At 41.8% G+C, this 26,599-nt stretch overlaps 1 protein-coding gene across 4 annotated transcripts in view; it reads right to left on the bottom strand.

Moving 5' to 3' along the window:
- The window catches only part of NEGR1 (neuronal growth regulator 1), a 740,339-nt gene that overhangs the window by 142,088 nt on the left and 571,652 nt on the right, over positions 1-26,599 (bottom strand). The window lies entirely within an intron of this gene.

Raw genomic sequence — 26,599 nt, 5'->3', positions numbered from 1 at the left:
AGACCAGAGGTAGTCCAAAATAGAGGGGATTGAGACCTCAGTGGGAGTAGGATTAAGCGTTTCGCACCAGCAGTAGAAACGCTTCCACTTGGCCAGGTACGTTGACTGGGTGGAAGGCTTCCTGCTACCCAGGAGAACTTGTCGTACTGATTCAGAGCAATGTAACTCTGACTGGTTTAGCCACGCAGCAGCCATGCCGTGAGGTGAAGAGCCTGCAGCTCCAGGTGGCGAAGCCTGCCGTGGTCCTGAGTTATGAGGTCTGGGTGGAGTGGCAGGGTAATTGGGTTGACAAGTCGAGCAACGTGGTGTACCAGTGCTGCCTGGGCCACGCTGGAGTGATCATGATGATGCGCACTCTGTCCCTGTGGAGTTTCAGCAGGACCTTGTGAACCTGCAGGAACGGTGGGAAGGCATAAAGGAGCTGGCTCTTCCACGGCATCTGGAAAGCGTCCGAAATCGATCCCAGGGAGAGACCTTGGAAGAAGCAGAACATCTGGCATTTCCTGTTCTTGCGGGAAGCGAACAGGTTTATGTGGGGAAATCCCCACTTCTGGAAAACAGAATGCATAACGTCCGGGCGGATCGACCACTCGTGAGACAGGAAAGACCTGCTGAGTCGATCCACCAGAGTGTTCCAAACACCTGGGAGAAAGGACGCTACCAGATCTATCGAGTGGGCTATGCAAAAGTCCCAGAGTTGGATGGCCTCCTGACAAAGGGGGGAGGACAGTGTCCCTCTCTGTTTGTTTATGCAGTACATGGCCGTTGTGTTGTCTGTAAACACTGAGACACAACGGCCTCGCAACTGTTGCTGGAACGCCTGGCACGCTAGGCAGACTGCTCTCAGTTCTCAGACATTTATCTGTAATGCCAGCTCCTGAGAAGACCAAAGGCCTTGAGTACGAAGGTGACCGAGGTGAGCACCCCAGCCGAGAGATGAAGCGTCCGTCGTCAGGGACATTGAGGGTTGGGGCAGATGGAACAGCATCCCTGCACACACCAGGGAGGGAGTTAGCCACCATTCTAGGGAGCCTAGGGTGCTCAGGGGAATGGTGACTATCATGTCTATTTGGTCCCTGCCCTGGCGATATACCGAGTTGAGCCAAACTTAAAGAGGACAGAGGCGGAGCCTGGCATGTTTGGTTACAAACGTGCAGGCAGCCATGTGACCCAGGAGACCGAGACAAGTGTGAGACGAGGTCGTTGGGAAATTCTGTAGACCTCAGATAATTGTTGCCATCGTCTGAAACGGCAGCTGTGGTAAGCAGGCTCTGGCTAGATTGGAGTCCAGGATAGCTCCTATGAAGTCTAACCTCTGCGTGGGAACCAGAGTGGATTTTTCTATATTGATATCAGGCCTAGATGTGTGAATAGGTCCTTGACGATGCCCACATGCTGAGTGACTTGTGTCTCGGATGCCCCTCGGATGAGCCAATCATCCAGATACGGAAAAACATGTATCCGACGTCAGCGGAGGTAGACGGCGACTATGGTCATACACTTTGTAAATACCCTTGGGGCTGTAGAAAGGCCAAACGGCAAGACCGTAAACTGGAAGTGCTGATGGTTGGCTACAAAGTGGAGGTATCTCTTGTGCAGAGGAAAGATGGCGATGTGAAAGTACGCATCCTTCATATCGAGGGCAGCATACCAGTCTCCAGGATCCAAGGACGGGATAATGATCCCCAGGGATACCATGCGGAACTTCAACTTTATCAGAAACTGGTTGAGTTCTCACAGGTCTAGGATAGGTCTGAGACCTCCCTTTGACTTGGGGATTAGGGAATAACAGGAGTAAAACCCCTTGCCCCTTTCGTCCATCGGTACCTCCTCTATAGCTCCTATGGCGAGGAGCGTCTGCACCTCTTGTAAGAGGAATTGCTCATGAGAGGGGTCCCTGAAGAGGGACAGGGTGGGAGGGTGGAGTTGAAATAAACTGGAGGTGGTACCCATACTCCACCGTGCGTAGGACCCAGCGATCTGAAGTTAACTGGAACCATGCCGGAAGGAAGTAGGAGAGACGGCTGGAGAAGGGAGGAGAGGTATCCTGGCCTGTAACTGATAAGCCCTCGGGTGCACCTTCAAAAGTTCATCTTTGGTCCCGGTGGTGGTTTCAAGGGACCTTGATTTTGGCCCCCTTGGGGTCCTGACGGTCGTCTGTGACCACCTCGGCTGCGCTGCCTGCCAAAGTCCTGTCTTTGTCTAGGCACAGAGTATGGGCGGTGAGGCTGGGGACGGAAAGGCCTGCGTTGGGTCACCGGCGTATGCATGCCGAGACAGCGCATTATGACCCTGTTGTCCTTCAGACTTTGCAGCCTGGGGTCAGTCTTTTCCGAGAAGAGGCCTTTATCATCAAATGGCAAGTCCTGAATGGTATACTGCAGCTCCGGTGGGAGGTTTGAAACCTGAAGCCATGAGATGCACCTCATGGCAACACCCGAGGCCAGAGTCCTGGCTGCTGAGTCTGCTGCATCCAACGAGGCCTGGAGGGAAGTTCTGGCCACCTTTTTCCCTTCCTCCAAGAGGGCAGCGAATCTTGGCGGGAGTCTTAAGGGAGAAGCTCCGTAAACGTACCCACCGCCACCCAGGTGTTATAATTATAGCGGCTAAGCAAGGCTTGTTGATTTGCCACCCGGAGCTGTAGGGCCCCTGCCGAGTACACCTTGTGGCCGAGTAGGTCCATTCGCCTAGCCTCCTTTGATTTCGGGGCTGGTGCCTGCTGGCCATGGTGTTCCCTCTCATTAACGGACTGGACGACTAGTGAGCAGGGAGAAGGATGGACATACAAGTACTCGTAACCTTTAGAGGGCACCATATGTTTACACTCGACTCCCCTGGCCGCAGGAGGGATAGAGGCTGGGGACTGCCATATACTATCAGTGTTCACCTGGATGGTCCGAATAAATGGTAGGGCCACTCTAGTGGGGGCATCCGCCGATAGAACGTCCACTACCGGGTCCTCTATCTCCGGGACCTCCTCCACCTGGAGGTTCATATTGAGGGCTACCCTCCTTAGGAGGTCCTGATGGGCTCTCAGGTCGATTGGAGGAGGGTCCGAGGAGGATGTTCCTGCCATCGCCTCATCTGGAGAAGAGGAAGAGGAGATGCCGGCGACGAGTGGCTCCTGGGTGGCCTGTTGCTCTTGGGCGATCTCCTGCTCCAGAGGAACCTGGGAGTCCGGTGGGTGAACTGGGGTTTCCTCCGCAGCAGTCAGAGGGGGACGGCTAACCATCGCCTCTGGCACTCGGTGCTCTGATGAGACAGAGCGGGACGGAACTACTGGTATGCCTTGGGCCTGGTGGTACGCCCAAGGTGTGCAGAAAGACCACTGATGAGTTCCTTGGTCCTGGGCCTGGGTCTCTTGGAAGACTCTGGTGGGCACATCAGAATCACGGTCCTGAGCATAAGAGCTGTCCGCGTGGGACGACACTGATGCGTGTCTGGATGGCCATGGAGGTGCTGAAAAGCCCTGGGCAGAGTCTCTGTTTCTAGCGGACCTTGCCCTACTTGGCACCAGGGACCGGTACCGGAAGGCATACCGGTACCGGGAACAAGATTGGGACCTGCGACCGGAGCGGTGCCGGGAGGTCGACCGAGATCACGAGGCTCGACGTCGGGAGCGGCTACGGGAGTCACGGTGCCTGGAGCGGTGCTGGGAGCTGGAACAGTGCCGAGAGTAGTGGGCCAGCGAATGGGATACCGACTGGTGCCACGAGTGCGACTGGTACCAAGGAGGAGAACTATACCGGGACTGCGAGCAGCATCGGGAGCGGGAGCGCTGACGGGACCTGGAACGTCTGCGGGACCGTGATCGTAAACGGTGCCTCTCTGCTGTGCCGACAGAGGATGGTCTTATCAAGGCAGGCTTGCCGATAGACTGTATTACTCACACTGGCGGTGCCGGGGGTTGAGGCAGTGTCGACTCTGTCATGGTAATCAGATCCCTCGCCGTGGAGAATGTCTCCGGTGTGGACGGGATAGTAAGCTCAACCACGGCTCGCGCTGGGGAGCTGACAGGCACCGGACTCGACGGCCCTCGTGGGACTGGAATCGACGGTGCTGACGTCGTCAGTGCTGCGGCAGGTGTCGGTGCCGGGTGATCCGACTTAGACGAGCTCTCTGGCTGCGGTGCAGGTGGCATGGAAGCAGCAGGAGTCTTAGGCTTTCTTGACCTCAGGGAGAGGGAGCGGTGCTGAGTCGATTTTGGTGCCGGCGACGGCTGGTGCCGAGAGGCCTTGGCAGTACGAGGAGGTGCTTCTGCCCGCCGACTGACCAGCGCTCGGTGCCGAAGGCAGAGGGGTAAGAGCTGCCTCCACAAGGAGCTGCTTTAGCTGAAAGTCCCGCTTTTTTTTTCTTCTCGGCTTAAAAGACCTGCAAATGCAACACTTATCTGTTAGGTGAGATTCCCCGAGGCTCTTAAGGCAGGAGTCGTGTGGATCTCCTGTCGGCATCGGCTTATGACAGGCCGAGCATGGTTTGAAACCCGGTGAACTGGGAATGGGCCCCAGCACCGGGTGCGGGGAAGGGGCTAATCCCCGAACCCCTCTTAACTATACACTAACTATGAACAATAAAAATTAACTATAACTATATAACTTTGAACTATATACACAACCAAATAACTAGAGAACTACGAGTAGCTAGGGAGGTGGAGGTCAGTAAAACCACACTCCACTGTTCCAACGACCAACATGGGCGGTAAGAAGGAACTGAGGGGTGGTTGGGTGGGCAGGGGTATATATCTGGTGCCATGGTGGTGCCACTCCAGGGGGCGCCCAGCCGACCCACCGAGTGTTGCTAGGGTAAAAATCTTCCGAAGAACGTGCACGCGGCGTGTGCACACCTAACTGGAATGGATATGAGCAAGCACTCGAAGAAGAACTACTGGATACTTTTAGGCATTATGTGGGGATACGGAATTTACATTTTTCTTTTTGAACACACCCAAGTAATCTTGGCACTTACTGGGGAGCCTGAGGTTCTGGTCTAGAGCAGCTGCCTTCTGGTTAGTCCATGATTAACAAGTTCTCGCTTTTAAAGGTCTTATCTAATCCTGGGGCCATGAATGCAGATTACCTAGGGGTTAGTCAATCTGTTGGAAGCACGCTTTCTGGCAATATTTAGAGGAGAAGCTAATGATCCTCCACTACCAGCAGATACATGGATCATGCTGCTCCAACCAAGAAATGCCAAGAATTACTGGGAAGAATGGATCACAACAAAATCTATTATTTCTTGGTGCTCTTCCACTACAGTCACTGGTCCTGACAACAGGAGCAACTTGTTTTTAATGGATTCTCTTGGAAATGCAGACATAGCAGAAAACTGATTTGACTCTTGACACTACTATTGCTTCAGATATTATTCTTCAGTATTATATCTTGCTAATTTTACTGAACAGTATGTCCTTGTAGATCCTGGACCTGCTCTTAGAATCTGTTGTGGGCATTTTTGCAATATTTCCAGTAAAAGTACTCCCTTACCATGGTACTATATGAATGTTAGCATTAGTATTAGCATATGGTGTCTAATATCACTGGGTAAACTGTAAACTGTACAAAATAATTTACTAGTAACTGGGAATACAAATTGCTCATGGAAATGTGAGTACCAAAACAGTATAATCTTTTCAACAGGAAGAGAAAGAATGCACAATCCTCCCCCCGCAAAAAACAAACAACCCCAAAGCCCAAGGTTGATTAAAGGCTTTGAAAAAAATTCAGTAAATAACTTAATGTCTATATTTCCTAGCTTCATCTGCACAATTTCAAAATTAACAGAATTTCAAATTCCAAACCCAAGAATGAACTCTGAATTCTGATCTGTGTGCTGTTATACTGATTGTACTAGATCATCCCAGATGTTCTGTAAGAATGTATTCCTCTACCTTTAATTTTACTTCTTCCCATATAGATTGCATGGAAAGATTCTGTGCTTCCACTACTTTGGCTTGGCCTCAGTGTCATGGCAGTGTTCTGTTTATTAGAATACATTTTCTGATGTTAAGAATAGCCAGATAATGGAATGATTGGTCTTACAGTTATGACAAACATATATGAAGTGTTTAAATATAAGATTAGGTAAATTAATTGAGAGTACCGTATAGTGTGGAGTAGGGATTTAATTAAAAGAGAACCCCACTGAACTTTAACCCATTGCAGGACTGAACTTATTCAACTTTCTTTATTTTATATAAAATATTTTATTAATTTTTATGACCTTTTAATGACAATGATCAACCGTTATACTAGTCCAAATGTAGGAAATTCAAACTTTTTCTTGGAGCTTCTGAAATGTTTAGTAAGTGTTCATTCTGCTTTTCCCTATTCAGTTTCTGGACAATAAAGCACAAATGTTGAAATCTCATGAAATCTATTTTTGTCATATGTCAAACCCAATTTTCTCCTTCATAAAACATAAAACATACTTATAGGTCTACCTGTCTTCTTAGTGTCAAAGACTCATTCATTTTCTGTTTCATTAAATGGGTCCAGCTGCCAGAATTATAAAACTCAACTAATGCAATACAACAATTTGACATCTATAGATAAACATGTCACAGAAAAATAAAATCTTGTAATGACAATGATCAACTGGATGGCATTGCTATACTATTTCAAATGCACAAAGCTCAAACTTTTTCTTGGAGCTTCTGAAATGTTCAGTAAGTGTTCATTCCCCTTCTTCCCATTCAGGTTCTGGTCAACACCTATTTCTGTCATATGTCTAGCCCAGGGGTCGGCAACCTAATTCACTCTAATATAAGGTTTCGCGTGCCAGTAATACATTTTAACATTTTCAGACAGTCTCTTTCTATAAGTCTATAATATATAACTAAACTATTGTTGTACGTAAAGTAAATAAGGTTTTAAAAATGTTTAAGAAGCTTCATTTAAAATTAAATTAAAAAGCAGAGCCCCTCGGACTGGTGGCCAGGACCCAGGCAGTGTGAGTGTCACTGAAAATCAGCTTGAGTGCTGCATTCGGCACACATGCCATAGGTTGCCTACCCCGATGTAGCCTATTTTGCAGACAGAAGAGCTTATCAATAAACACCAACTTTTTGGATGCTTCCCTGAACAGAGCCTTAATTATTTGAATTTACATGTACATCTAGTAAAGGGTTCTACCTGCTCGAAGCACAGAATTGCATAAAATAACCCATAATTCCAAGATCTCTGCTATTCAAACATCAGGAAAAGAATCTTTGAATAAAAAGAAGATGACATATGGCGCTAGTGTACTTCTCTGTACCTTAATTAGAAGTAACTTTCCATAGTATTTTAACGTTCAGTTGTGTTGTAGCATTGATAAATAACAATATTAATGAACACCTAGGGCTAGATTATGCTGCTTCATGCTGGGCTCCAGCTACAGAAATTCTACCAAGGGAGGAGACTGCAACAGAGAAAGGGCTACAACTCCTCCTCTGCTGGGGTGGAGTGTGCTTTATGTGACAGAACAACCTAAAATCATAGGCAGCACTGGCTGGCAAGAAGCATAGCTGAAATAGCTAAGGAATGCCACTTTTATCAGTGCATCTTCCTAGCAGCTTCCACCTGCAGAGCACCTAGTGGCAAATAAAGGTGGTCTCATTGCTTGCCTGTCTCTGGGATGTAATTCACATATTCCTGCCCCACCTTCAGTGAACCTGGCCCATAATTCTAAATGACGTTCAGTCACATTTCAAGATTTTTCTTGGTAAATCTGACAGTTTCACAGATGTTGAATGCCAAAAGCACACACTGAAAATAAACTACACAACGCTTAATATTCAATGGTCTTCAGTGAAAGATTCTATTTAAAAATATCACTTCAATATTTGAAACAATATGATCCCAGTCCTCCTATGATTACATATGAATCATGTGCTCTTTGCTTTATCACTCATTTCAAAGCTTGTTCTGCATTTATTATGAGTTATTCTAAAATGTAGGACCTGACTGTGCAACCATTTTGTTGAGCAGCACTTACTTATATGTGCAATCCCTGCTCATGTGAGTGCTACTTTAGATAATTGTTGCAGTATTAGGCCCTGAAATTGTAGATCCTAATTAGTAAGCATTTCTGCAGAAACTTGCTGTCAAGCAAAGAGGGTACTATCTAGAATAGCCCTATCGAGGGGTCTAGGGGAATACATGGAGTGATACCCATCACTAGACTCAACTTGAGGAGTTCTAACACCAATCCTATTCAACATCTACATGCAGCCACTAGGACAACTAATAAGAAGACACGGCTCATGTGCCAACAACACAGACAACATGCAGATGAAGAACAGCTAGTTCAAGCCAAACCCAAGCAAGATGAAGGTTACACTGTTTGGTAAAGGGAAATGCGTGGAGGAGTTTCTGGCCATGGTACACTCTCCTTTGGTTGAAGATACATATTTACTATTGGTTAAGTTAGTTCATAGTTTAGGAGTACTCCTGTGTTCCTCACTGACACTAAGCTGTCACACAGAGTCTCTGAGTTACACTTTCTACCATTTTGGGTTGGCTAGGAGACTCCATCCCATCCTGACAAATGATGACCTAGCCTCAGTAATTTAAGCCTTCACCATCTCCTGGCTGGATTATAGCAGCACTGCAATATAACTAGGCATGAAGTCATCAGTCCTCAGGAAACTCCAGCTAGTGCAGAATGCAGCAACACATCTCTTCAGCAACACAGTCTATCACAAGCACATTAAACTTCGTCCTGCTCTCTCTACACTGGCTACTCACACACAAAAAGAAGAGTCAAATTCAAACTTGTGATCCTTATCTTCAAAGCACTAGTGGTCAGGGCCCAGAATACCTAAAAGATCTCCTGTAGCTCTGGGGTGAGGATGGTGGTCAACAACTCTGCTTTTGAGGTACAACAGAGCTGTATACAGCAAGGGTAAACTTCATTTGTATAGGAAACAGAAATTTCTTGGGAGCCACTCCAAAGCTATGGAGGAAACTCTATATGATCTAAGAACTGCCTCAGACACTGACACTTTCCAGTACAAGTGTGAGGAGCAATGCTTTGGCCTTGCCTTCAATAACAAAGGCACATAGCACAGCAGACATCAACTAAGAAAATAAAAAATATATTTAAAAATCCTCATATAATTTTGGAGAGAAAAAAAAGGAGGAAAAGAATTACATGACCAATGCTAGTCACATTGCTTAATGGATTTCTAGAAGATGGATTTCTGACCTTTCCCCAAGGTCCTGCCCCTTTTCTGAGCCCTCACCCCTGCTCACTCCAGCTCCCCTTCCTCTGTCGCTCGTTCTCCCCCACCCTCACTCACTTCCACTGGGCTGTGGCTGAGAGTTGAGGTGTAGAAGGGAGTTAGGGGGGCGGCACTTACCTCGGATGGCTCCTGAAAGTGACCGGCACATCCCTCTGGCAGCCACTCCCAGGTGTGTGGGGGGCATTCCAGGTGCTCCCCCTGCCCACAGGCACCATCCTTGCAGCTACCGTTGGCCGCAGTTCCCGGTCAATGGGAGCTACAGAGTCGGTGCTCTGGGTGGGGGCAGTGCGTGGAGACCCTCTGCGTCCCACCTAAGGGGCTGCAGGGGTTGCCAACCGCTTCTGGGAGCGGCGCAGTGCAAGGACAGGCAGGAAGCCTGCCTTAGCTCTGCTGCGCTTCTGGATTGTTAGTGCCTCAAATCTCCTGGTTTGGCTGCAGTAGCCTCTCGGACATAGGTCCTGATTCCAGGAGACTCCTGGCAAAATTGGGAGGGTTGGCAACCCTAGTGCCTTCTGTAGCTGCTCTTATCAGCTGGAGTCTCTGGCTGGCTTCTTCCTGCAGGTCCCGCCCACCCCGCCATGCCACATGGTGGGAGGGACGGGAAAGGATGCACAACCTATGTCCTGGTCTTCCAGAGTGTGTGAATGGGGTCTGCCCCTGAACGTTTCTGAGCTCAGAGAGGATGCTGGGGGGAGCGGTGGCCCCAGCTGGGCCCTTTCACTTCTTCCCTCCAGTGCATCAGTCCTTGCTTTAGCTGCTGCTGGAGCTGCTCCTACCATATACACCTATGGTACTACATAAATAATCACTAAATCACTAAAAATGAGAAGAGTAAGGAATACCTGAGAACAAGAGAGAAGAAATAAAATGAAGCAATGAAGAGAGACTGAAGGGTTCACAACATCTAGTTTGCTTTCTACTCCAGTCCTGAGAGCTTGGAATTTAAGTGTGTTTTGAATAGCTAAAAATTTCACTAGTTTCCTTGTACAGAAATCTGAGACACAATTGCCATGTTCTTGCTAATTTTGAATTTAGGTTGATCTTATTACGTGGAAAACGAGAGACAGGAACAAAACATCACTTTTACTTCCCAAGCACAAGTTTCAGCTAATAAAATATATACATAAAAAGACAACATTAGGTCCCGATCCAGGAACCTTTACTTGCCCAAGAAGTCTTTTAGTGGCTATTAGTAGTTTATTTGCATGAGTAAGCACCACAGGAATGGCCCCTCCCTGAAGGAATAATCTGAATTATTTCTCAGGCAGAAGTGGAAGAGGTTTCTCTTTTACCTTTTCTTCTTTTGATTACAATAGCAGTTTATATTAAAAGTCAGTCTGACAAACCAACCTTTAATGTATTACAAAAGTCAAGCTAGCAGGATCAAGCATACATGTATATCTATACTATTTCATCTTATCATATTAGAACCATCTCCCCAATGTAAAAGACAGTCTGAACTGCTGTGGCTCTATGAGCAAGTGGAAAATTATGTAAATCTGATTTCCTTGGTATGAACCAGCTTTTTAAAGCTTATTAAATCATATTCAGATTGTAGAAATACAAAGACACTAGAATTCTTAGAATAAAAAAAAGAAGATATGTTCAGGTAAGTAACTGAAAAAGTAATGTTTTCCAAAGCTGACAAATCAGACTAATTCAATACTGCAAAACAAAAAACAAACTAACCCCTCGCCCCCTTTAGCTGCTAATTAGCAGCTCACCACTGATTAAATTTCTCGTTCGAAATACACTAAAACAAGATATGGTTTCTATAACTCCTTTCATATCCAGGATATTCCCAAAGCACTTTGTAGATCAATGAGTTAGGAACTGGTAGTGCAGTGACAGTGTGGCCAAACATGGAAGCAATAATATGCCCAGAAATAATAGCTCACACAAAGCTTTGGAAACTAAGATGTGTTCTATTGAGGGAGAGAAAAGCTGTACAAGTTTAGATTCTTGAATTAATTTAGGTTCAATTGTAGCTTTAAGTTCACATCCGGTAACATGAGAATCTGAATTAGAGTTGAATGAAGGGAAATGAAGACTCAAAAGTAACACAGGATACAATACCAATGAATTTGACTTTTTATTCATATAACATACCCATAGACTTAATATATAGTCTCAACTAACTAGCTATGGTGTAGTTAATATGGCAGTTTCTTTTAACAAAAACTTCAGCTGTAAGAACCTTATAATAAACATCTTCATTTGCCTAAAACATCTTTGAGCACCAGCATCCTCAGGTGAGGTAGACTCAACTCTGGGATTAATGGGCCAGCTTCATTTCTGGCAAAACTATGACTTCATAGGGATGCATCTGTCTCAACATCTGTTATTTGCAACAACTGCTGAAAAGCCAACAGAAGGAGCAAAACCAAAGTGGACCCGGTTCACGCTCGGGATTGCTTTTGCAGACCCAACCCCATACTGCTGACTAGGACACAGCAGCTCAAACTGTCTAGTAACCTCTATTTTGTCATAGACGTGCAGTCTCCTGTTATGGCCCCAAGTGAGTGGTGTCAAGCCAGCCAAGAGAAGCAATGATTTAGTGCCTCTCCTGGGCAGTTTCTGTTGGCAGCGCTCCCATGAGCTCCAGACAGAACTTAAGTTGCTCCCCACCCCCAAACATGTCAAATACATTCTCTAGCACCGCAGCTCCCTTACAGACACAGGGCTGGGATGAATCTTTTATCTTTAAGGTCTACAGACTAATAATTACTGGGTATGTTTGACTGTGTCACATACAGGGTGCAAAAGCAAGACAACACAAAGAACGTAACTATTCAGAATCAAATAATAACCTGCAATCTGGTTCTTCCTGGGAAAAGAAGTTGCTTTTATTGCAGAAAAAAAATGTTGACAATTTTTATTGCAATAAAACTAGTTTCCTAATTTTGCAGAAGGTTGAAAATATCTTTCCTTAATCTATGAATGTTCATTTCCCAAACATAATAGTATATTAATAAGCAACTTTCCAGTAAACTGGCTGTGTAGTTTAAAATGAAAACTAGGTCATCTGGGCAATTTTGAAGAAAACTGCAATTTTTCTTCACAAATCACTCTAATTGGAACTGGAATTGAAAATACTATTGAAATATAATTTTTTAAAAGGATCAAAAATTAGAGAAGACATACATATTTGAAGAATAATATGAAAATGTGTAACAGATCTCTCAGTAAATGCTTCTATTTCATTAAAACACCCTTATTGCCATATAGTTTGCTGGATAAATCTCCTGCTTATGTTTGCAGTCTGGGTATAACCTTCAGGATAAAGTATCCTCAGTAAAGTCTGTCTAGTAGAAACAGGAATGGAAATAAACCAGGTGCCCAGCTGCTGGATCATCTCGGAACAAGCAAGATCTCTTGAGGCATGATGCATACTGAGTTATCTACTTGAATGTGCTCCTATCTGGTAAGTCTTTTCTGCATCGGTGCATCCTCTCCTCACCTTGACTTGTGGAAATCTCCAGGTGTTCTGAGATCATCGTAATCTTCAAAGCACATTTACAAGCAGTGGCCCATCCCTCAGTCTTAGCAACAAATAGCAGTGACATTCTTCTGCAGTGATTATTTTGAAGGCACTTTCATTCTAGGCATATTGTAAAACATTTACAACTTTTTGAAAAGGGCTTGAAGTTTCTCAGACTTGTTTAACCCCCAAGATTAATTTGTTGGTCAAATTCTTTTCGGCTGTTTGAGTTCTTTGAGTATGGGAAAAATACATTTTTTCTGTGAATTAATAGAATATTTTAGAGATTTTCTGGGGAGGGAAGTTGTGCTTTGCTAACTTAGTCTTAAAATTCAAATGTGCCCTGGACTTAATATATCCTCAGTACTAGTAGGTCACTAATCTGGTATGAAAACAGTTTTGAAAGAAGTGGTGAAGTATCTTTCATCTCCACCATTATTGTCTTGGTAAGGACGAGAAAGCACCCAGGCTCCCAAAATGGAGGAGTCACACGCCATTCATGATGGTGAGGTACAGTATTTGGTCTTAAAAGCACGATTTCTGTCTATCTGCAGACTCAGCACTGAATTGTGTCACATTCAGAAAGTTAATTTTGGAATAGAAACTCAGGGCCAGATAATCTGGGCTACTCTGCTCTGTGTGTGCTGTTGCTGTGCTCTTCGGGAATCCCCTGGCTTTGGAGAGTCCTCAGTGGCTATCCAGTTGCAGCTGGCTCCCCGACTGCACTCACAGACTCCTCTGCTGACACACCCTTGACTACCTTTGCTCCATGAGAATCTGGCTCTCAATTCTTTAAAATAAAGCTTAGATTCTACAAAACTGGCTTAATCCATGTGTCAAAGTACCTTCTTCTCCTCAGCAGGCTCAGTCCTTTTTAGCCTTGGAGACACAGGCTTGGGCAAAGCAAACCTTTCTAGGTAGCACAGGGTCTGGCTAATCCTTCCCTCAGTCAATCCCTTGTGCTTGTTTACTCCCCTTCTGGGGACAGAGCACCACCTTCCTTGCTGCACCTAACTTGCTGACCACTTCCCTGCTTCTTTCACTTTTCCCCCTGCTTCCATGCCAAAGAAGGTTTAAAAAGGTCTCCAGCAGTTGGAGCCAGCTGAACCTAATTAGTACCCTGGTAGCCACTGTTCCAGCTGAACCTTATTTCCCCCTGGTTATCTCTCTTCAGTGGATTGAGAGAGGCCTTTTAACCCCCACTACCCCTCCCTTTGTAGCTGTTTGTCCTGGGTTTGCCACACCCACCAGAGAAGTGCTAGAAACCCACTAGAAATTGGCTCAGGTCAACCCCTACACAAAGAGACAACCTCTACAATCAAATACATTTTAATTTCCTGACTTTAGGGCATATCATGTTGAATTGAAATTGGTTTTTTTGTGTGCTTTTAATATGTTGATAATTTCTCTGCCTCTATGGTCTATGTTGCCCAGAATCAATTGTCATCCATGAAAGGAAAGATTATTATTCCTTGAGGTAATAATAAAAATATGATAACACATTACTCTTATAAGAATTTTGAGGGTTGGGTGTAACAGGGTATCTGAGAAAGCCACCTATCAGTCATTAGTTGCGCTTTTACCACACTATTAGTGAATAGAGAAAAATCAAAGTCAAGCTTCTACAGAAGTAAAATAAAGCAAGCCAACTGCTCCTCCTCCTCTGCTTTGGAGAAAGGTCATAAGAAATAACTATCCTATCCATCAAATAAAACGGTGCCATTTACAGCACTCTTACTACGTCTTTAAGCTCAAGAGCTTTCTCTGTGTGCGTGTTAAAACTGGAGTTCTATTGCATAGAACTGTAATACAATGTAAGCTCTTTGAGGCAGGGACTGTCCTTAATAATATTTCTCTAGCATGTCCAGCATGTGTGATGCCTTTGGGAGCTAATATAAGACAAATACTAAATTATATTAATAAGCACACAGATCTATTTTGCTGATAAAAGTGGTACCCAAAAATCTTAAAGGTGACTCAGACAGTTGTAGAACTGTAATGCCAACTGACAGTGTTGATGTGTAGTGCTCATGTGATCAGTCCACCAAAACTGTTGGGATTATTTAGCAGAAATATAAAGATGGCATAGAAGTTCAACTGGACAAAATCTGTCTCGAGTGTTAATGACTTCAGTAATGCAACAATTAAAAGACTGAAGAAAATACCGATCTTCATAAATGTTCCATTCCCCTTCCCCCCACATCTCTGAATGGGCTCCCTATTGTTGTTTAGAATTCAGTTATCAGATGTATGGAGGTAGATGCCGTTATAAATGAAGATGAATCATTAATTGTCAGAAGATGAAGACAGCTTTTAGACTGGATTCGGTAGTATAGTATGTTGTTAGAAGAACTGATAGTGTTTTTCCACAGTCAGTGGAGTCATCTACCAAATACCAATGGATGTAACTAGGTCATATACAGGAAAATATATCAATTTTAGTCATTGAGGATACTGTCTTTTATTACAGGATTAAGATAAAATTAGCTTTCATGGTTCCTGGCAAGTGCAATTATTATTGTCCAGGGACTGAACTGTTGCTGAGCTGTTCTATTCAACCATACCTGGCACATAAGGCTCCATTTTATTAGACAAGTAAATCAGACCATTTTGTTTGCTGAATGGAATGATCTGCCTAGAGCTCTATACTATGTTGGATGTTTGTATACCTGGGAGGGGCACAATTAATAGTGAATACACTTTAGATTAAGAGAGATTTACTGGCCCATATATTTGCATTCATTGTCAATTTCCCACTGACTTGATAAGTCAATAAGCAATAACATCTGCAAGGTTATGAGTCCTTCATGTGGTATGCTGGCAACCTTCAACTGCTGTTAGTTTCAAAGGGGAATTGAGAATACTCACCACCTTGCAGGACCATCTAAGTTATTCATTTATGCACAGCATTTTAATTTTATAGATGCTATAATGTCTACTTCATAGACGCTATCAAATTTCACTCCTAAAGTATTGTGGCTGGAGTCTTGCCTTAAAATGGAAATAAATGAGGCTACATCTGCAACATTCCCGCAGTTCTATTTCTGCAAGTCTTCATTTGATTAGAATATATAGGCTGTGGTAGATCTTCCTACAGAACTCTGACTAAAAATATTCTGTAATTTGTTAAGTGATTTCTGGTGAAACCTGGAGGTAAAAATTGGGGCTTTATTATGTATTTCATCAGCAAAGAGGAAATCTTGCCATTTTACTAGTGACTATTGCAAACTAGTCTGTAAAAGCTTTTTTTGCTTGACTTTCTCAATTCAGAAAGGTTCCTGACTAGTTCATACCATTATGGAGGTCATTCAGAGGTACGCAACAAAGCCACCAGCCCCACTTGTGTTAACAATTCAGGTCAGAGTCCCTTTCCATGATTTCTTCCTGTACCCCTTTTCTCTGCTTGAATTTGTTCCCAAAGCAGACAAAGTTAGGTTATATGTGCCATTTTCTTAAAAGCAGCACTCTTGCTAAGTAATCAATACAAGCAACTTATGGAAGAACTAACAAAAAGAACCAGTACTAAGGAAAACATCAGAAATAATAGATACGGTAAAAGCAAACCTAATCAGAACATGAAACAGCTGGTTGTAAAAGAGTTAAATATTTTCCTTTCACTGGTGCTGACAGATTGATGGATCATAAGTAACTTGGATGCCATCAGTTACTGATTAATGAACCTCCAAATTGAGTTTTCTTCAGCAGATTCACACCAATGAGACTCTTACAGTACCTTCAAATCTTCATCTAAGTTACCCACTGCCTATCTCAACAAATCTTTTGCACTCATTGTCCCCATACTAGAATACTAGAACATCCCAAATGTACATAGAATATTCCCTTTGAATCCTTATGCCACCGTCTATATGTCAGGTTGCTTTAGAGTCCAGCTCTTTCACAAGCTATAGTTTAAACTACTGAGTTTTTAAGGAAGCCAGTGGACATTTAGGCTTTCCACAATTCTAAATAATTAATAAACCTATATAGGATTATTTCCACAGAACAGTTTTATCTCAAGGCTCCCAGTTTAAAACTAGGTCCCATGCAAATGCCTTTGTAAGAATAGTGACTTTAGCACAGGGGTGCTCTCCAATCTTAGAGAATCCTTTTGTTAATAGGTGCCATATTGTTAGGTAAAATGCTAGTTATAGCTATCATCACTCATGAGCAAAAGTAATTATTTTACTTGGCCTCCCTCAAGAGCAGCACATCCAGGCTACGGCTAAATCTTGCTGATTCTTTCTGCGTAACACCTTTAAGATACAGTCTTTCTTATCCATCTAGCCAGCTAAAACTCTCGGATCAAGCTCTCCTCATCTTGCACACCGATTACTGCAATACCTTTTTCTCTAGGTTTGACCAATGCAATCTTTCCCTGCTCATCACCATTTGGAATGCTGCTGCTAAAACAATTTCCCTAGGCCATTGCTTTGGCCATGTGACACCTCACTGTTTTCCTAAACTCATCCCCTCTTCTCTCTCAGCTCAAACATAAGCTACTTGTCTTCACTTTCAAGGCCCTTGACAGCCTATCCCCACCCTCTCTATCATCTCTCATTTCTTACTGAGATGTCACTCCTGATTGGCTCATGATGCCAGCCTCCCTTGCCCACTTGTTAAATTTTCAAATAAGCACCTTTTGGCTTTCTCCTATGCTGCCCCTCACACTTGGGAGGAGCTCCCCATAAACATCTGCAATGTTACCTCATTATCTGCTTTAAAACTTTTCTGTAATGCTTACAACAAGTTTGACAATGATTGAGGCTGTTGAAACTACTGCCTGTCAGGCTGACCAACACTGGGTCAAGCTCTTCGCCTTACAATCTAAGTATCTTTTGTTCTGTGCTTGTACAACCAGGGCCGCCCAGAGGATTCAGGGGGCCTGGGGCAAAGCAATTTCAGGGGCCCCTTCCATAACAAAAAGTTGCATTACTATAGAATGCTATATTCTCACGGGGCCCCTGCGGGGCCTGGGACCTGGGGCAAATTTCCCCACTTGCCCTCCCCTCTGGGCGGCCTTGTGTACAACACTTAACATACTGGAGTCCTGGATCCATGGCTAAGGCTTCTAAGCACTCTGATAATACAAATAATCAATAATAATATATGGCTGTTGGTATCGCTAACTAATGCACTGATGATAATATGGCAAAAAGTTATGACACTTTTGGATTTCTAAAAGATTAAAAGTTATTATTTGGAAAACAACCAAAGCCGGTGGTTAACAGAGACACAGCATAAAAAGTGACATTTTTTATCCATATGAAATCACCTAACAGTTCGTATACACCTTTGTCACTGCTCTCTTATCCCAGAAGGCATTTCTCTCTTCTTTGCTTTACAAAACACAGCTAATGCTCATTGATTCTTGCATCCAGCAGCCTTGCAACATGAGAAAACGATTTAAATATACACTCAGCAATGTGAGTTAGAAATTAGTTTTGGGTGCATGCCTTACACCTTGCCTTTAGCATACATTATGAGGCTTGAGTAATCTCCCATAGAACATTAAAAATAATATCACAGATTTGCACCAGACGTTCCTTTCAGTTACAGTAGAAGCAGATATGAATAAATGGAAGAATGGAAAGAACTTTGGTGCCCTTGGTCCACCCACTTACAAGGAAAGCTTTGCAATTCAGTGGGTATACCCAATATTATTGGATACCAAATAAAAGTATGTTCTTTTCTTACTTTTGTCCATTATATCTGCTTCATGTATCTTTCCCAGGAGTCATTTATAAAATGTAATGATTCCCGTGGGGAAGGAAGTCCCTCTTGTATCAGTACTAAAACTGTTCTATATCACTTTCAAATTTGACCATGTCTCTGCAAGCTAAGCTCACCTTTCCCAAAGCCCCAGTACACTTATCAAGCTATCCTTTCACTCTTCTTAACATTTTATAAATCTATGTAGTTGTAAAAATATTTAAGTGTGCACTCAGCACAGATGGGATTATAGTCAATCCTCTCTCTTGGTAGTAAATAAAGGTGAACAAAGTCATATTATATCATTCTTTCTAATTAATACAAGAGACTAGGAAAACTACAGTACTGTCTCTGCTAACCAACATTTTAAAACTCCAACCACTGCATTAGCCATTTGTTGAAAATAATTATAAACTGTAACACTGACACCCTAAAGATAAAAACATTGACTTCTGCAGGGTGCCTGAATAAGCATGGATAAATCTGTTAAATGGATTATGTATGAAAGATGGTAATAGGCATCACATTTTATTATATTCAGGTTAATGATTTATTCGGGGGGGAGCCTTAAGAAATAGTTTATGTGCAGAAAGTAAAACAAACTAAGGAGGAAGGAAGAAACCAACTCAAGGTCAGGCTTAGTGTTAAAAGAAAGATAATGAAAAAATCTAGGCCGTAAAAATGTGTGGTTTTTTTAAAGAAAAGATTGTAAGATAATGGGGCTCTGAAGTCCTACAGATAAAAATCTCTAAATATTGTTATACTTGATGTTAGTTGAGGATTTATGACTTTGGAGGAGCAGTTCGATAGTCTATAAAAAGACTACATTAGAAAGTGATGACTTGAGACAAGAGAGGTAATCAGCTTGGAGGGCACCACAACAGACTTATGAGTGTTTTAACCAAAGTGTGTCAAAAAGAGAAACTGCAATCCCTATCTTAAAGGCCAGAGTAGGATTGGCCAAACAACAACCTTGAAAAACTTATACAACTCTGAATCAGTGAAACCACCAATTTGTTTAGTCTTATGCAAATACAGTCATTCTCCAGGCTAAGCACTGAAGATATGAATCTCATAATGATGGAAAATTCACTATTCAATTTAAATACATAGAGACAAGATAGATAGCAAGTCCTTTCAAATAGGAAAGCTGAATGGAGAGTTTGATTAAACAGAGACAAGCCTCTTGGACAACGACGACATTTGACCAAGTGATACTTTGGATATTTTAAGTATGCCAAGGACCATTTCAAGCTGATCATGGCACTGTTATTCCCATGTTTCTCCACTGTGAATCACTCCTATAAAAAAATTAACTACAAAGAAAGAAGCCCACCTCACACAGATTTACAACCCCAGACACTACTATGGAAAGCAAATTGTTTGGAGTTCAACAACATACAAACAAAGGTATCATTTTATAATAGATTATTTATAAAAGTAAAGTATGATCATGTTGTTATGTTTAATCAGAGTGTAGGAAGAAGTCCTCAGGGAAGTGATACTTGGTCTCATCTTACAGGACAGTCAAAACTCTTCAGTAAATATTGAATCAAATGATGTGGACATGATTGTGGCATTTAGCCATGACATAAGTTGGAAGGAATTGGACCAGAGAGGCTGTGCTCCAGTCTAAGGAAGACACAATGAACCCATAGGGTACTGGGGAAAACTAGGCCTGAATAACATTTGCATCCCCACCCTTTTATAGAGTCTAATGTGCACTCTTAGTCATGCCCACCCAGCACCACTGGGCCCTTCCTTGCTTACCCACTGTGGGGAGTCTCAAATTAGCTTTGTGTGCTAGTCTTTCCATTCTCTCCCACTCTCTGGGAGTGCAAGGATCAGGACTGCACCTGACGCAAGGCAGGAAGGAAGGCTATTTGTGCCCTTCTCTCCACTTGTGCACCATGCAAGGCCAGGCAAAATCAACACCTAGAGAGCTTAATCTAAATCACTCACTATAATCTGCCTGCAGTTTAGAGCAACCTTGATTCTAATATCTAGTTGCTGGATTCATCCTATCCTAAGTTACATCTCAGAAGTCTCATTTTCTACTGTGGGCCAAATTCTGCTCTCATTTATGCCCATGCAACCACACCGAAGTTAATATGGTTGCATGGGTATAACTGGCTAAAATTTGGCCCTGTATGTTTTCCAACCAGGAAGCACTTTATTCTGTTGATGCAAAATGCATTGGAAATCATTACAAAAGTTGTCCATCTACTAGTCTGGTAATGAGATAAATGCTACTTTCATATATTCTGAGATGGCAGTCTGAGGAAATATAGCTGAAAAGCATTGGTGGCTTTAAAAAATGGGTTTGGTCCCTCTCCAAAAGTGAGCAGTAGCTGAGGAAGTCAGAAGGTGGACCATTAAAGAAACAATAGAATTTATAGGAAAATGTAAGCGAGGTGGATGTCGACAAGTCTTACTCATCTCCATTTCACACAAAACCACTGTGACCTGAAGAGATTCAAAACTAATGTATTTATGCTGATTAAGTTCCTATTTCCAATATAAGCAAATTAAGGCTTGACATGGCATGTTTTGGGTTTCAGTCTATCACGAGTGCTTGGAATAGCATCTGAGTATTTCAGGGCAGGAGTAAATGCTAAGATTCCAGAACAGGAAATGGCTATTCTTTGTACTCAGTGTTAGCACTATCATTAACAGTAAACATTTTAGCATAATTTACAGTATAGCCATTGGTCCAATCTGCTGCACTAATAAATTCCAAAGAAATCCTTAATTTGTAGGAGAACAGGTAACCTAAGCTAAGTTCTACTATTCTACTACTGCCCAGAATGAGTTTGTCACTGAACAATACACAAAAATAAAAACAGCCCCCGCTTTAGAAATTTTAGTCAGGTATCATTACTAAGATGATTACACAAGTACTCAGAGTTTTGGAGGAGAATCACTAGACACATACGCTCATTGCTAATTATTCTCATTACAGTATTTTGCATTCTTCAGATCACTATGCAACCAGTAACTATCATTTTATATATATAAATATTTCCACTGCATATTTTAAAAGCTCAGTCTGATATTGATTTTAAGGCATCCTAAAATGTCTGTGTAAAAAAGTTGTCACTGAGTTCAGATTTAAAACATAATGAAATACCTGAGGGATTTGGGGAGGGGTAATAAAAACACTTGAGACAATCAAAATATGACAGCTATTGGTCACGCCATATCAGAGTATAGATTTGGGGGTCTTTTGTCCTTTAGCTGTGTGTACAAAGGCCCGAGAAAGACAATAGAGATTGTTCATACTAATTCAAAATGTCAAGTACCTCAGAAGATAGAGCTTTCAACTAGCGTGTGGGTGGGATGGGCAACGCTCTTCCCATTCACCGTTATTCACTGCACATGCCTGGCTTTGTCTGTCTTCTAGATTTAATCCTTCCCCCATTTCACTCCACCCACACTCCAAATATCTACTCATGAGGTCCTGAATCCATTCCTATTCTCTTGACTGGAGTCAGACCATTACCAAAGATAAAGTCTGAATGTAACCTTTAAGCCTAAGTTTTTCTGTTATGTCCACACTCCACAGTGCAGAGGCTGTGTGGTGGCCAGATCTGGACCCCCTAGGGAGACAGATGCCATTGAGAGTGAGTAGTGAGACTTTGAACCTGATGGGTTGCCTGGATTGCTAGTGTTGTGCTTCTTGCTGCAAGAGCACATTTTTTATACTGCCATTTCAAGCTGTCTAGAACTAACAACACTGCAGTCAGGCAAACAGAGCCTAATATTTAAAGAAACAGGAATAAATATATCCAACTCACACTATGAATGTCAGACTCACTGATTTTACCTCATTTTCTGGCTTTCATCAAGCTTGACCTTGAAATAACATCAAATGATTTAGTCATTAAGCATTCACTCAAGACTTTCTTCCATTTTGTGTGTATGTGGCAAATATTAGCTAGGACCAAGTTCCAAAGTTCTTACACAGGTAAAGTTAGGTCAGTGTAGGCAATATTCACAAGTTATGAGCAAAGAAAAGTCTATTGTCCCTTTACCATTTCAGCCATCTCCAGAATAGAAAATGTGTTAAAGATTACTGAGAACAAAATCACAAAACCAAACACTGGAAAGTATGAAAACACAAACTTAAGCTATCTTTAAAAACCTTAAAAATGCCATTGTATTCACACCCACCTACACATTCCCCAAGCTACAAAAATTATGATGGTTTAAAAATATAATATTTGATTTCTACTGATATTCTATATTTATTTTTTATACATACATTCCATTACTCCTTATAGCAAGCCCAGCACTCTAATTTCCTTATGGCAGACACAAATTCAGCATGGGATGATTACACAATTATCAGGCCTACATTCAACCACATTCAGGGCTTCTGAGGTTCATATTAATCTACTCTAATAACTCCCAAAATCTAACTAACTTTCCAAAACAGTCAAGGATACTAGTCCTTGCAAAGGCCAACAAAGTAAAGCCAATTTGAGTGTATACAGTAAAAAATTGAGAACTATCCTTCATTTTTCAAATTTATAAACGATGAACAATTTGTCCAATATACCATGCACTTAGGAAAAAAATAGTACTGAGTCAAATGACCATGTGTGAAATCTCAAGCAGACTGGTTAAATTTTGGTAATTTAGTTGGGAAACCTCCATAATGAAGAGGATGATGTGCATGTTGTTGAAGAGTAGATGTTGTCACTTGAATGCTCCTTGCTACGCAGTGGGTATGTGGAAAATATTCTAACAATTAGTCAGAATAGCTTGAGAATAAGAACTTTTATTTTGGCTTTCTTTGCTTCTGAAGAGTTAAATCAGAACCTTCACATTCTTTTAATGTTATTTTTATGCTCAATTTACTTGGTTTATCAAAAAAAAACAACCTAAGTGTGTAATTGACACAGTATATGACACACCGTGACAGAAACCTCATCAGGTCTACATACAATGGAATCATTACAGCTCTTTCATTGAAATTCCAATGAGTTCTTTAGAAATATTACAAACTGCATGTTAGTGGGTGAGATATAGAACTTGAAGGTGGTTTGATGACGCTTTGAAGTGCATCTAATTGTACTGAGCCTTTATATACCTTGATGCATTTTCCATGCATTGCAGCATAGTAGATTAAAACCAATGGTTCAAAGATCTCCTAGTGACCTATTAGTCACGGATCATGAAAAAGGAATTGTTATGGTCTTCAGTGTCACTGCATATACTATTTAAGATGTTCAAAATCTGCAGCTCATTGACACAATAGTTAGTAATGGCTCCAAAGGAGGTGTCAATGCATACTATTAAGAACCGTTATTCAGTGGATTATTGACTCATTGAACCCATAAGATAGACTGCAGTAGCTTTGGAGGAATCACGTCAACGTGTATTTGAATATAAATATATTATATGCTACTACTTTCACAGTGAAAAAGTATAGTACAAGTTTTATTTAATAGCAGTTATTTGTTTATGAACTTTAGTTACATTTTAAATCTTAACACAGTGGCTGCCATTAAAAAATCAACATTTACCAGCAATTACCACATTGCGGTTTCTAAGGTGCTTCAGTTATAGTTTAGTCCAAATCTGAGTACTTACTGTTATGTCTCAGATATAACAAAAAGAATAAGTACTTGTGGCACCTTAGAGACTAACGAATTTATTTGGGCATAAGCTTTTGTGGGCTAAAACCCACTTTATTGGATGCATGCAGTGGAAAATACACTAGGAAGATATATATACACAGAGAACATGAAAAAATGGGTGTTGTCATATCAACTATAACAAGACTAATCAATAAAGGTTGGCTATTATCAGCAGGAGAAAAAAAAACTTTTTTAGTGATAATCAGGATGGCCCATTTCCAACAGTTGACAAGAAGGTGTGAGTAACAGTAGGGGAAAAATTAGCATGGGGAAATGGTTTTCACTTTGTGTAATGACCCTTCCACTCCAAGTCTTTATTCAAGCCTAATTTAATGGTGTCCAGTTTGAAAATTAATTCCAGTTCTGCAGTCTCTCGTTGGAGTCTGTTTTTTAAGGTTTTTTTTGTTGGAGAATTGTGACTTTTAGGTCTGTAACTAAGTGCCCATTGAGGTTGAAGTGTTCTCTCACTGGTTTTTGAATGTTATAATTCTTGACATCTGATTTGTGTCCATTTATTCTCTTTATTGTCCAATGGACATGGCAGAAAGGCATTGCTGGCACATGATGGCATATATCCCATTGGTAGATGTGCAGATGAACGAGCCTCTGATGGTATGGCTGATGTGATTAGGTCTTATGATGGTGTCCCTTGAATAGCTTTGTAGATGGAGTTGACAACTGGCTTTGTTGCAATGATAGGTTCCTGGGTTAGTGTTTTTGTTGTGTGGTGTGCGTGGTTGCTGGTGAGTATTTGCTTTAGGTTGTGGGGCTGTCTGTAAGCGAAGACTGGCTTGTCTCCCAAGATGTGTGAGAGTGAGGGATCATCCTTCAGAGTCATCCTGATTATCACTACAGAAGTTTTTTTCTCCTGCTGATAATAGCCCAGCTTAATTGACTAGTGTTGTTATAGCTGGTATGGCAACACTCGTTTTTTCATGTTCTCTGTGTATATATATCTTCCTAGTGTATTTTCCACTGCATTCATCTGATGAAGCCCACAAAAGCTTATGCCCAAATAAATTTGTTAGTCTCTAAGGTGCAGCAAGTACTCCTTGTTCTTTTTGCTGATACAGACTAAGATGGCTACAGATTCAGATATAACAGTTGGTGAATGTTGACTTTTTGATGAGATCACAATGTTTGTACACATTTTTTATTACTCTATAATTATTCTTTTTACAACTGTCAGAACCCTTATGAAAAATGAACAATGATGATTCTGACAGACTTTTAACAGCCCTAACGGGAACTGATGCGATTTAGATAATCACTGTAAATAATGGATTCCTCACCTGTTGCTGTCTAGCATGTATTCTTACCTCAAGCAAATGGCTTTGGATATCATAAAATCTTAGTACAGAGGTGTTAAAACAATGTAGTTTCCTCTAATCTTTCAGATGTTAAGGATACCTTGTGTTAAAAAGTATTTAAAATATCTCTCCTCTACGATCTGTCATGGGGCATACCTGTAAAGCAACTTGAAAATGCAGATCATCATTGAGACACAGATAAATTTGATCATATTGAACATGAAAATTTCTATTGAACAATAAAAAATGAATCATGATTATGCATTTAATAGGATAAATGAAGCAGTACTAGAAGACAGATGCTCTCGATGTCTAACAGGATAAAATAGTGCAGTCCTAACATCACTTGAGTTTAATTTCTACTGCCAAACAATATTTCACAATCACAGAAAGTATTTATGAGGCAAATTACTGAGAAAGTATTGAATAAAATTGGATTTTATATAGTATCTTTCATATTCAGCGAATCTCAGAGCTCCTTGCACAGATAGCAGTGCTGTGATCACAGGAAAATGAATCAGCCATCATGCACTTCAGAAGAGCTGACATAAAACTGCCTTTGATATTAGAACCTGTTTTATGAAGAGAGGGAATATTGGCCATAGCCCTCTGGATAACCCCTAATTATACTGATAAGCACCATGTGATACTTAAATTTAACCATGATAGCTGTCAAGGGACCACAGTTAAGTAGCTTGTCCAAAGGAAGGTTCCTTTAACAATGTAGCAGTCTTATAACATTCAACTGCACTGTTAGTACTGAGTCAGACCCTTAATGTTGGAGTGGGACTTGAACTCATGAACTTGGATACATCAGTGCTACTATGTGTGATACGCTGACATAATATACAGCATTTTCAATTAGAGCTGGTCAGAACATTTCATTTTAACGAAATATGCCATTTCATTAAAACTGAAATGTACCAGTTTCCACAAAACATTTATCAGGAAGCAGATGGAAAGAGACAATAACTGGGTAGCTAGGGTATTAGGCTGCAAAGTGCGAGTGACCTGGGCTGAAAAACTCTGCTCTGAATCAGACAGAGAAGCAGGGACTTGAACCTGAGTCTCATACAGTGCACTAGTCTATAGACTGATGTACATTCACTCTCTTGCTAGTTGCCTGCATGTGACATGTGACACATTTATTTAGGCAGAAACAGAGAACTTAGAAAAGTTTGATGTCTGCAAGTCACCAGGGCCTGATGAAATGCATCCTAGAATACTCAAG

The sequence above is a fragment of the Gopherus flavomarginatus genome, chromosome 7, assembly GCF_025201925.1.
Source record: "Gopherus flavomarginatus isolate rGopFla2 chromosome 7, rGopFla2.mat.asm, whole genome shotgun sequence".
Taxonomy (NCBI): Eukaryota; Metazoa; Chordata; order Testudines; family Testudinidae; genus Gopherus; species Gopherus flavomarginatus.
This window is presented reverse-complemented; position numbering and strand designations above follow the sequence as displayed.